Source organism: Empidonax traillii, unplaced genomic scaffold (genome assembly GCF_003031625.1).
Source record: "Empidonax traillii isolate 1590-97213 ecotype Southwest subspecies unplaced genomic scaffold, ASM303162v1 scaffold84:size2688230, whole genome shotgun sequence".
NCBI lineage: Eukaryota > Metazoa > Chordata > Aves > Passeriformes > Tyrannidae > Empidonax > Empidonax traillii.
In genome coordinates this window covers 1,071,240-1,082,717 of record NW_020955277.1, presented here as the reverse complement: position 1 = coordinate 1,082,717, position 11,478 = coordinate 1,071,240, and the positions used below count along the sequence as shown (strand labels likewise).

General features: G+C 44.7%; 1 long non-coding RNA gene across 1 annotated transcript; it reads left to right on the top strand.

The window, feature by feature from the left end:
* Positions 1–900: 900 nt before the first annotated feature.
* On the top strand, positions 901–11,478 carry LOC114056162. The gene is made up of 3 exons (XR_003570931.1): positions 901–1,346; positions 9,365–9,532; positions 11,398–11,478. It is a non-coding gene; the product is annotated as an uncharacterized LOC114056162 (long non-coding RNA).

Sequence of the window (11,478 nt, the reverse complement as noted above, 5' to 3'; positions counted from 1 at the left end):
TTTGTCGGTGCATACAGGGAAGCAGTAGGAGAAGCTACGGGAGCCCCCATTGCCTGACAGGAGCTTTACAAAGGAAGGTCAGTCATCAGGTACCCATTACGCGGGCAAAGGAAGCTGAGACTCATGCAGCGCCTCTGGCAAAGGTGGAAACAAAACCTCGGGCTGTGATCCTGCATTAACTGCCGTCTGGATCTGTCTGCCTGGAGCTCCTTGCAGATGAGCAGTCTGGGACTGGACCAGTGAAGATGTACTCTCTCTGTGCCTGCAGTTACTCCTGGTCCCCCAAAACGCTGCCTCTCGCTGCTGCTGGTGCCAGCTCAGACCTCTCTCACCGCAGTATTTGTTCGCAGCAGGGCTCAAGACCCGGCTACTCCCATTGATGTATCAAGGAGGAGGCAAGAGTTAGCTTTTACTTGCGGATTTCAGTAAGAGCCAAGTGCTCCTGCCAGTATGGCCCCTCATCTCGTGGTGCTGCGGGTACCTATGCTGGCAGATAAAAGCGGGCCAGGGATCAACCCATGCTGACCCAGCTGATGGAGCAGGATGGCCATGTCTGCACTGTGGAGGATGTGATTCCCAGGCTCTCGTGGGCCCTCTTGTTCGCAAGGTATTTTCAGTGTTTTGCATGATTTTTCTCCCTCCACTGAAAAATGCCTGAAACTATAGGAGAGCTGTCTCATGGCCTATTAGCATTCTGTTTACTGCATGAAGCTGAGGATACGTGTTAAATGTGTCAAGGAGTGCCATGCAGGACTGGTGGAGGTGATTCAGGGCTCCAAGTAGGCTGGGATGGCACTGGAAGACTGTGTACAGCAGAGGGAGCAAAACCTGCTCCTGTCTCATCTCTGCTTCATTTTGAGAGTGATCCCAAGACCGAATCTTGGTCCTGTGATCCCACGGTCAAATATTGGAAAAAACTGATGCTGTCTTCAGCTGGACCACTGTGGAAGTTCAGGCCAGAGGTGGAGGGCAAGCGTGTGGATGGAGATGGGCACAGTACTTGAACTTGCTTCTCACTCCTCTTTTATTGAGCCATGGTAACCCTCAGGATTCAGCTGTAGCTATGAGTCAAAAACTTAACATTCTTGAAACATGTTTCCAGTCGTTGTAATTCTGTGCCACTGTCTTCTTTATGATGGAGAACATGATCCACTTTCTAAGGCTACTAACACTTCTGAGCCCAGCCTGCCTCCTTGCCCTTAATCAGAGTGGCAGCCATGGAACCCTGTCTCAGAGCCACAGAGGAGAAGTGTTGGAGAAGAGCAGAGGACAAAACCAGAGGAGCAGGCTGCTACAGGAGCTGGCTTCGCTTCTTGCCATTGCCTTGTGCTGCAGCATGGCTCCAGGTTAGTCACATCATCCTTGCTCTCCTCAGCTGAATGGGGGCAGTGGTACCAGCCTGTGCTGTGTGAGACTGCACTGATAGTTTTTTTCCCTCTGTTTCTGAGCTATCCCATAGCCCTTGGGGTCTGCATTAGCTCCATGCCCATCAAAGCTGGCATGACATAGGAACTTAAAACATAAACCAAACTCTCACCTCACCCCTTTTACCAGAAGAAAAGAGGAAGGGGTCAACAGAGGACTCTGCAGAACTCACCGTGTGTGGCCTGGACATGAAAGTGGTATCCCTGGCCCTGTGGCTGGTGGGTGGAGCCCAAAGGGGGATGCAAGAGCAGCCAAACCTGCGTGCGACATACTTTGGCAAATGCTAAAGCTGTTGGCTTCAAAGTACAGGTTATTCTGCCTTTTTTAGGGGAAAGGTGATGAACTTGATGGACTACCTGGCTGGTCCAGGATGACAATTCCTGATTGCCTCTCGGGTTCAATATCGCCAAGGACATTACAGATTCTCATCTGCTGATAATGCATCCAAAGTTAGGAAAATTAATAGGGATATTTTCTCCAACAAGGACTGTTCTGATTTTACATGTTTTTAAATGTTGTTGCCAAATGAGGCCACAGCATATTTGGTAAACAAAAACCAGCCCTAACAGGTCCTGACCTCAGTCCAGACTGAGGCTGTGAAAATCCGGTGCATAGAGGAAGCTGGCAGTTTGTGGGCATGTAGGGGGAGCAGGGATTTGCCCTGCCGGGCACAGCCTTGCTTCCCAGCTCACACAGGGGCCTCTGCCTGAGAATCTCCTTCAAAGAGGACTTATGGCACATCATTGGATCCAGGGTGCACAGTCCCTTGCTGCACTTCCCTATTTCTGTGTACAGATGGGGATACACTCTGGAGACAACCCAACTCTGAGCCTACAACCTTCTTTCCGTTCTCTCCAAAACTGAGCATCTGTGCAGAAATGTTACACCCTAGGCCCCTGAGCTAGAGGCGAAACCATGGTGTGGACATAGCTGTCAGGAGCCAGTCGTCGGCAGTGCAGCTGCAACAGTTCTGGAACAAGGCCGTTCTGCTGGAGAGATCATGGTCCTTGCACCAATGGACCCCGTCATCCTCTGCAGGCCTGCAGCTGTAGGAGGTGTCACTAAAATTTTGAATCCCGAGAGACTTTCCCACCTCAACAGACTACTTCTTCTCTTTGGCTTCTTCACTCAGGAGAAGATGGCAAACTAGCACTGGAGAAGCACAAATTAATGTCTCATCTTAAGATTTTTCATTTCTCCATTTGCATCTTTGGGTCTCCTGTAAACTCAGCCGCAGTCTGAGTGCAAGTACATAGCACACTCAGCTGTGTCATGGAGTATCATGTACCACCAAGGCAGCAGCATCCCCACCTATGTCCACAATGGCTATGGGGTGGTGGTAGCAGATACTAAGCCACGGAAAAGAGAGGTGGCCTTTTAACAGCACTGGGCTGGCACTCAAGGGGGCTCCATTTCTGCTCCACATACACAAATCTAGGTGGTCTTGGCATGTAATTCACTCCTCCAGAAAGGCACATGGTGTTTGAATGGTGTCTCAGGGAACTGCTGGTAACAACCTCAGCCTATGTTTAACTGCAGTGGGAGTAGAAGGGGTTACTATTTCTTGCTGGAAATGTGAGAGCTTTGGCTTCTCTTTCTTTTCACTGAGAAAAGAATACAGATTTTGGAAGTCAAGATGTAAGAAGGAAGGCAGGTGAGTTTTAAAACATAGTTGGTCATCATTCCCATTTTAGGGGATGTGTGTGAAGGGGCACAAGGTGCCCTTTGGTCTCTCAGAGCCAGAAACACCATGATGGCATCACCTCCTCTTCTCTGGTACCTCCACCAAGCCCTGGCTGTGCCAAGAGCATGCCGGGGCATTGCCAGAGGTGCCTGCTGCCAAGATGCAATGTCTTGCTCTTCACCCCAAGGAAAGCTGAGGGGGTTTGTGGCTCCCAGCTTTCTTGGTTCATTGTCTGTCCACTGCATTTGTTTCTTTGAAAAGATTGAGCCTAAGAATGTATTAATAAAAGGCTGTAAGGTACATTAGGAAAACAATAGCAACATAACAAACAAAAAAAACCCAAAGAAAAACACAGGAGAGAAAGGCTGTAATCACACAGGGTGAGGGCATCCCCTTCAGTGACAACCTTTTATACCTGTTTGCCTTCATGGTGGAGCTGGAAGGCAGCATGTTGTTAGCAAGGATCAGGCCCCAAATCTTTCGCATTAATCAAAGGAAAATATTTTCTTAAAACACCAGGGGAAGGTTTCCCAGTGAAATACACACAGATGTTTTCTTTTTAAATGTAAATCAGTGAGGGAATGGACAGTTTAATTAAAAGTAAAATTATTAGGTAAGTGCTCAGGGAATCTACTTTATTTGCTGGGTACACTCACATATTTTTACTGGTGAGTCAATTGCAATTTTTAATTTCTTTCCACTTAATAAGACCAGCTCAGAGACTAGCCACTGTGATGTGGAATATTTGGGGGAGGATTTTTCCATGGATAGCAGGAATGTCTGTCCTGTGTGCAAGTTGTGGATGCCTAGGCAGCTTGCTATGGTATGTCCATTCTGAGCCTTACATCGCTGCTAATCACAGTATCACCAAATGTTCTGAGTTGGAAGTGACCCTCAAGGATCCTCATTAGCAAACACTCATTATAGGCTGCTTCTGCAGAGATTTTCTCACCTGGAGATTTTGAGTCCTATGAACTGAAACACTTGGAGTAATGGCTGTCTGGGATGCTAAGGGAAAGGGGCTATAGTTTTAACTGACTTCACACCCTGCTGCTACTCTGTTACTAGACTCTGCTCTCTTCAGTATCATCCATCCCTTTACACACAAGCCTTTTTGCAGGCAGGTGTTTTGTGAAAGCCCCTTCCCTCAAGCCCCTGCATCCCTTTTCAGCATGGTGAATGATACAGACAGACTCCTGAGCACATCAGAAAACAGTTAGCGAAAATATGCTGCATACTTGAGTGGGGTTGAGGACTGATGGCTCAGCCATAGCTGAAGTTCAAAATAAGACCACAAAAGCCTCCAACAAAATTATCCCACGCACCATCGAGTGGGACTCTATAAGAACTCAGATATTTTTACTGAGTCTGAACACCAGTGGCTTCCTCAGTGCAGTTCTTGTGATGTAAATGCCTCTTTCGGGGGTAACACATGGATTTATAATGTAGACGTACAGAGGAATAAGACTTAATTCCCACTATGAAACCAGATGATGCAGATAAAGCCTCAGTGGCTTCAGCAGATGTACCCCAATTCAGACAGGAGTGTGGCAATGGACAGATGTTGTGAAACGCTTCAGGTACCACGGATGGCAGAAAGGTGCAATGAAAGCACACAGCCTGATTAGTGCCCGGGGGAAGGCAGAGATCTGGGTCACCTCATCCAGGCCTACCACCACATATGATCACATTTCTGAACTTTCTTCCCCATCAGGAGTATCACTGAAATAAATGCCCTAAAAATGATGTGGCCTCTCTGTTTGAGGGGTTAAAAACAATTTCCCATCACTGAGCTTTTGCAGTTGGCTCAGGTATTGTTGCAGGGTCTTGGATCCTTTTCTTCTTATTATTAATAAAAGAAACTTTGAAATATATTTTAAAAAGTGCTTATCAGATAATGAAATTCTAGCTATGGTTGTCTTTCAAACAACCAGGGCCATGATTTAATTGGAAGTAATTATAGTCTTTTCTGAAGTATAATTTTTAGGGTATTTTTTCCCCTGACATTTTCAGTGTGGAAATTAAAAATAAAACGATGTCAGAATCACAAGATTTCAATCTGTCTTCAAACAATAATGTGGGCTAGTGTCAGAGGTTTGTCCTTGGCTGGAAGGAGGAAAAACTCACTGAAAAAAATCCTTATGGTGAAAATCGCCAGTAGCACCCATCTGTACACTTTCTGTGCTCAGAAATTCCTGGGAGACTCCTGCTTCCCAGAGCTCACTAGAAAGCCTCCTAGCTCTGGTGCAGTGGGAAAGGGCACAACAGTACCTAGCTCCTGAAAGCACCACATTTTTGATGCAGGCTTTGTTAATTATTCCACTGGTAAAGGCTGTATTAAGAGACACAATTAGAGCAAGGAAAAAACTTTTCCCATTCTACACAACAAAGATTAAATGTAGTCCTTATATCCTGCTGAAAACAATCAAGGGTGTAACAAAGGTATTTCCATGATTCTTTTCCCCCCAACACTTTTTTCAGATTTTAAAGAGGAAGTTTTTCAAAGTATCTCTAAATTTTGCCCTGTTTTCACTTTGCAATTCCTCAGCGTCCTTTGGTGAAACCACCAGTGCATCCTCTAAACTCCAACTCACACACTCTACCTTACTTAAAATGCTATTGCCAAGGGAGGGACAGTCTCCACCAACATCAACTTAACTTTTTTGGTTGCCAGTGGCATCAGCAGGGCCCTATGGTCAGGCCCTCAATTCCTATCAGCCTTTGTGGTTCTACTGGTACTGGATGCTATGATGCCCTGGGCACACATGCTTCTCTAAATACAGCCACCCAGAAGGAAAGTTTGGCCCAGACTTTTAAGTCACATTCTTCAGACTCCAAATAATTTCTGTATGGATGCAGATGTGCACATGAGGAATTATCTTGAAGTCTGAACTCTCTGCTTCTGGATCTGAAATTTTATATGTAATGACCATTTTAAACCTGTTCCTGAACACCAGTCAAAGAAACTACTTCAGATTAAAAGGGCAACACGTATGAAAAGAAAAAGCTACATATGAGGCAGGTTGTGATTATATCATTGTATAAAGTGCTGTAGAAGAATGTATGAGGGATGCAGAACTGAGGTTCTGCAGAATGTGTTGACTTTTTGAAGAGGCACCAACTATCATTATAGACTCTATGGAGTTATTAACCAGATGATTTACAAACCAAATTCCTACTGGGCAATACCTGCCTGGTCCACTTACGTATCCTGCCTCACCACTCAACTTTATTTATCCCATTCTCCACTCTCCTCCTTAAAAAATCCCATTGTGCGGCATTACCAGCAAAGAACAACTATGTTTCATCTCAGATATGGCTTCAACAGCAAGGTAAGAGATTTCCATCTATTCTTCAGCCTCTGAAACAGCCTTTTCAAATAAAGGTGTTTTATTAAATGGGAAAAAAAATTATACAGACTGAGGTAAAATTTTGGTCAGGCCTTGTAAAACAAACTCAGTGACTTTAAAGTAGTAAAACTTTCTGTGGCACTTAGCCTAAGCTGATCTTCTATACTGTACTTTAGGGATAAGTGCAGATGTGCTGACAGAAACCTCGGGGCTTCCAACCCATGCGCTGTGTAGAGCCTTGAGGGAATTTCTGGAAAGCAACTACTTTTCAAAGTTAAACATTTTTATCTCCCCTCCCAAAATGTCCAGCAGACCAGCAGTGTTTCAAAGACAAGCACACGTGTTTACTTCCATGACTTTCATGCTTTCAACAGAAAATATTTGAAATTGCAGGCAAAGTTTCCAAGAAGGCAGAGATGAAGATTTTCATTGCTTAGATTAAATTTCCCAGTACCTTCCAGCAAGACTCCTGCCTTTGCACCACTCCCTCACTCAACTGGAAGCCTGGAGGTCTGAGCCCGTTACTTGACCACAGATCTGTTTGGGGACTTGGTGTGTTTAGGCATTGTGGCCCAAGGAGTATATTTGGTACACTCAGTGCCTGCCACAGCACAGCACTGAGCTTGGTGGGATGGGAAACACCTCCAGTATTTGCACTTATTTGGTTACTTAATGGACGTTATCTCCTTCTCCAGCCCAGATCTCTACAAGAGCCAAACCTGACCATGATGTCCATCACTGTTAATGCTGTACCAATAGTAATAGCTAAGTTGTTGGTGATGGGTTCACACAAAAGCATTGTTCCTTGTTGGTTAGCCGCAGCCTGTGACTGTGGCTTTAACAATTGTGATGAGCAGGTCTTGTCTTGGGACCCTGCTGCCCACCCGCTTCTATGCTGAGAAAGTCGAATAAATATTTACTACTTCTCAAAATAACACCCAGCCACACTCACCCTTACCACTGCAGAGTAGTTCATCTAATTGAAATAAGAACATAAGTAAAATGTTTGTCAAGGCAGTTTATTAGGAAAAGATTGCTGTGTCAGGAGCTCCCTCACTGCGAGAGATGCTGTGTTGTCTCTCTTAATATTTAATGTCATTTTAATAATATTCCCCAGTTAGGGGGGCAGGCTGGTGCTATAGACTAAAGGCCAGGCCTGCCAAAGTGGAGAGGAATAAAAGCTTGAGGTCAGCTTCACTCCACTGACTTACCCACCTGGAGGCTGGGCAAAGAGCAGTGTTGCTCTTCTTCCAAGGGACTCAGCCATGCCCAGGTCCTTCTCTGTCTGCAACTTTCTTTCAGATTTGTGGATGTTGCCTTTCCTTACTCAGAATGACACTTTAAAAAGGTTAGGGCCACATCCTGAGGTGGTAGAGATGAGAAACCCACATTTTTCCTTTGACAAACCTGTTTCTCATTGCAGTGCTACTCCATTTGGGCTCATTAATCAAACAGTACCATAAACTACTGAATTTCTCCCAAGCTTGTGATTACATCTGCAGCTACAGCACTCCTGCTTTCTTTGGCAGCTCCCTCTGGGTTAAACTCAGAGGTGCTTTATCTCAAGGCATGGGGAACTGCAGCTTAAGCATCAAAGGTCCCCACTAGTAAAACATACAACAATGCTGCCTCTGCGTTGCGCTCCAGCCCTCACAGACCTGCCCTGGCTGCAAAGCTCCTGCACAAGAGGGTGCCCCAGTCCCTACATCATTCCTCCAGACTTCTGGCAGTGATACCCAGCTCAGGCTCTTCCTCATTGTGAAAGACTCCCTGCTGAAGGATCATGGAGTCAGAGCCTTTTGAAGCTGCTGCATAATAAGCTGTATTCTTTTTCTAAACATCACTAGACAGTTCAATAATAATTACATGAACTTTGTAATCAGCCAAACCAGCGTAGGCATCTACTGACCTGCACATACCATTTGTGAGTAATTTTACATAAAGGGCAGGTACTTTTGTACTTAGTGCACAGGACTTGTGCACAAACAGCTATAGAAGGAGGGCCCAATTATAAATAAACAATCCTTAGTTGTCACTTTGCTGTCTCTGACTTCCCACGCATTCAAATGGTGAGACTGATTCATTTAATCTTACTCTAAAGCAGCAAGCCACAGAGGCAGTTTCCCGACAGTTGCTTAAAAAAGTGTAGCTGAGCTCTCTTGTCTTCCCTTGTATTATATTTAGACATTGTGATTAGACTATCTGTCACGATATGCTTTAACTTTAAGGCAGAATTTCGAGCTGCTTTCTGAAAGCAAACAGAGATGATCCTAGGAACCAAAGGGGCATGAGCGCCAGGTTTCAGCATTTAGGAGCAGGGATCTTCAGTGCTGCTTGCACTGCCGGCTCCCCCAGCACAGCCAGCCTTATGAAACCTGAGTTTTCAAATAAGTGCAACACTATTTACCATAATGAGACTTCTGGGAAGGGTGGAGGCAGTGAAAGACTTAGCGGCTGTTTCCAAGCGTTTTAGCAATATCAGCTGAGCAATTTTTATGATCTTCCCTTCTGCCCTTCTTCCCTCTTCTCCCCCCCCAAACCTGGCTATTCTTGTCAAAGGCTTGGATGCAAAATCTGGACAGTCCTGTCATATGAACATGGCTTTTACACATTTGTGTCACTGCAAAGCAGATTATAATGACTATACTTCATTCATTTTATTCTGATGAAGTCAGTGGAGGTTTCAGCATAGATACAAACTCGAGCAGCTCTGCTCTTGACAATTGCATGCCAAAGAGAATAACTGAAAGCTCTTATTTTGCTAAATATGCTATTTAATATTTTCTAATGCTCTGGTAAAAACAGTCAGTGAATGTGGAGCTTTACACATTTCTGTATTATTATGGAGGAGGTTACTAGAGTTACACCGAAGGAGGTTTCCTTGTTCTGTGATTTGCTTTGCCAGAGCACTTACCAGACACTGAACTGCGAGTTTACCTGCTGACCACCATCTGTGATGAGAAGACCCCCAGATTCTGTCAGACTCTCAGCCACTGCTCTGGCTGCGGGAGCCTAGCAAATATGACCAAAATCTGGCAGACAGGACAAGGTGAAAGACCCTCTGGGCCCTAAGGTACATGGGGAGACAGGGAGGGTTCTGTGAAGAGGCCGAATGGTAGGGAGCAGATGCCACACCTCTGTTGCCTTTGGTTAACCTGGAATAAATGCTGCTGTGGAATTTAAGACACTGAATTAAAAGGTGAGTTTCTCCCATGTGCCATGTATAGGATGCCTGTCTCCTCTAGCTGGTCTACAGAGAACTGTAAATCTTCTATTGCTTCCATATACCCTCGTAGAAACTTGTGTTTTTAATTTAGCATGTAGAAAACTTGAAGTTCTACATCCAGATCATAATGTTGGTCCAAAGATGAATGGATTACCATTCTTTTAGGATCTTCTATATTCCTCTTCTTTCAGATAAAAATGTCATGATAGAAGTTTTCCACCATCCCTGTGTCTCTAGAGAGAATCTTGGAGACTGGAAGGTGACTTTTCTGTGAAATGGTCTCAATATCATTCCAAAAATACTTCATAATTTGGAGTCTGCTCCTCAACCTCCAGCAGAGATCAAAGAGATCCCAGAAAAAAATTGAGCAACATCCATTCCTAGGAGCTGAGCCTTTGGCTATAATGAATCAATCAACTACCCTTTTATCAGCCAGATATAAGTTGACCTGGGGCATTTTGGAGCCAAAGGCTAGTGTAAGGCTGCTGGTTTAGGCTATTTTTCCATCAAAATATTGAGTCCAAAGGAAGATCTTTGTTTTCAAACATTTTTTTTTTTTACATCTTGTTGTTATTTTCACCTTCAAGCTTGCTTGGCCAGTTGGATATGAAAAGCTTGTTTTTGCTTCCTAGTGGTAAGATCATCTGTTAATGGTATGTATGGGGTGCTAATTACTATCTGCCCTTGGTATTTATGAGGTTCCAGTTGCTACAGGAACTAAGTGCCACATACAATACTAAGATAAGCATAAATGTTATTGAGCGTGGATTCTGCTATTCCCACCCTAGTGCTTGGCCCCTTTGACTTGAATACTTTGTCCTCTCCCTCATACTCCTTTTCATACTTGCAAGGCATCTGGAAAACACTGAGTTATGTGCTTTGCTGTGAAGAAGCCCTGGCTTGTGAGTGAGTGAGCTCGAGAGTGGCCCATGGCTCCATCTCGGAGCTTCTGTCCCTCATGCTGGCAGGTGACCCAAGGCCCCGGCACTGTGACCAGCAGCCCTGGGAGCAGAGCCCACAGAGCCTGGGTCTGCTTTGCCAGGAGCCTGCGCACCAGCTGCTGCTGAATTGCTTTCCATAGGATGTCTTCTAAAATCCAGCAAAGTGTGGCCACTGGGAAAGCTGAAATCAATTGAGGTGCTACTTCCCAGCCTGTGCACCGTCACAGAAGGTGTACCAGTCAGAGAGTGTGGAAAGCTTTGAACTATTTTGACCAGGAGCTCCTGAGAAGCCAAGAGCTTCTGGAGCCTTGCTAGTGTTAATGTGAAGAATTTCTTCTGGCTACTGGTGCTAAAGAGGCAGTTTGCTTCTCAGACAAACTAGATCCTTTGTCCAACTTGACCACTGCTGTGGCCAGAGATACAGTCTCAGCCTGATTCTGAGAAAAGCAAGTGCCTGGAACTCCATTTCTACCACTACAGAGAAATTATTATGATCCCACAAGAAAGCTGATTTGAGATGAAAAAAATGCAGGTCACAGTAGCAGCTAATTCTTAAGTGGGACAGGCGTAAACTTCTTTAATGTGGATATTGAAGGGGACATATTTTGTTTCTATTATTACTTGACTATGGGAGACTAAAGGGAAATTTTTTCACAACCAAAGAAGTATTTGAAAGAAGTTTTTAAAACATGTGAAAATTAAAACAAACAGTTAGGAAGGAAATTGAAATGAAGCATCTGTGTAAAACTTTTTCTTCCTCTTTTTGATCAGTTCTGATGGTTCTACTTGATGTCCAAGGAGAAAGCTGGAAGTGATTTAGAGATGAAGAAGAAAGGAATGGCACTGCTGTTT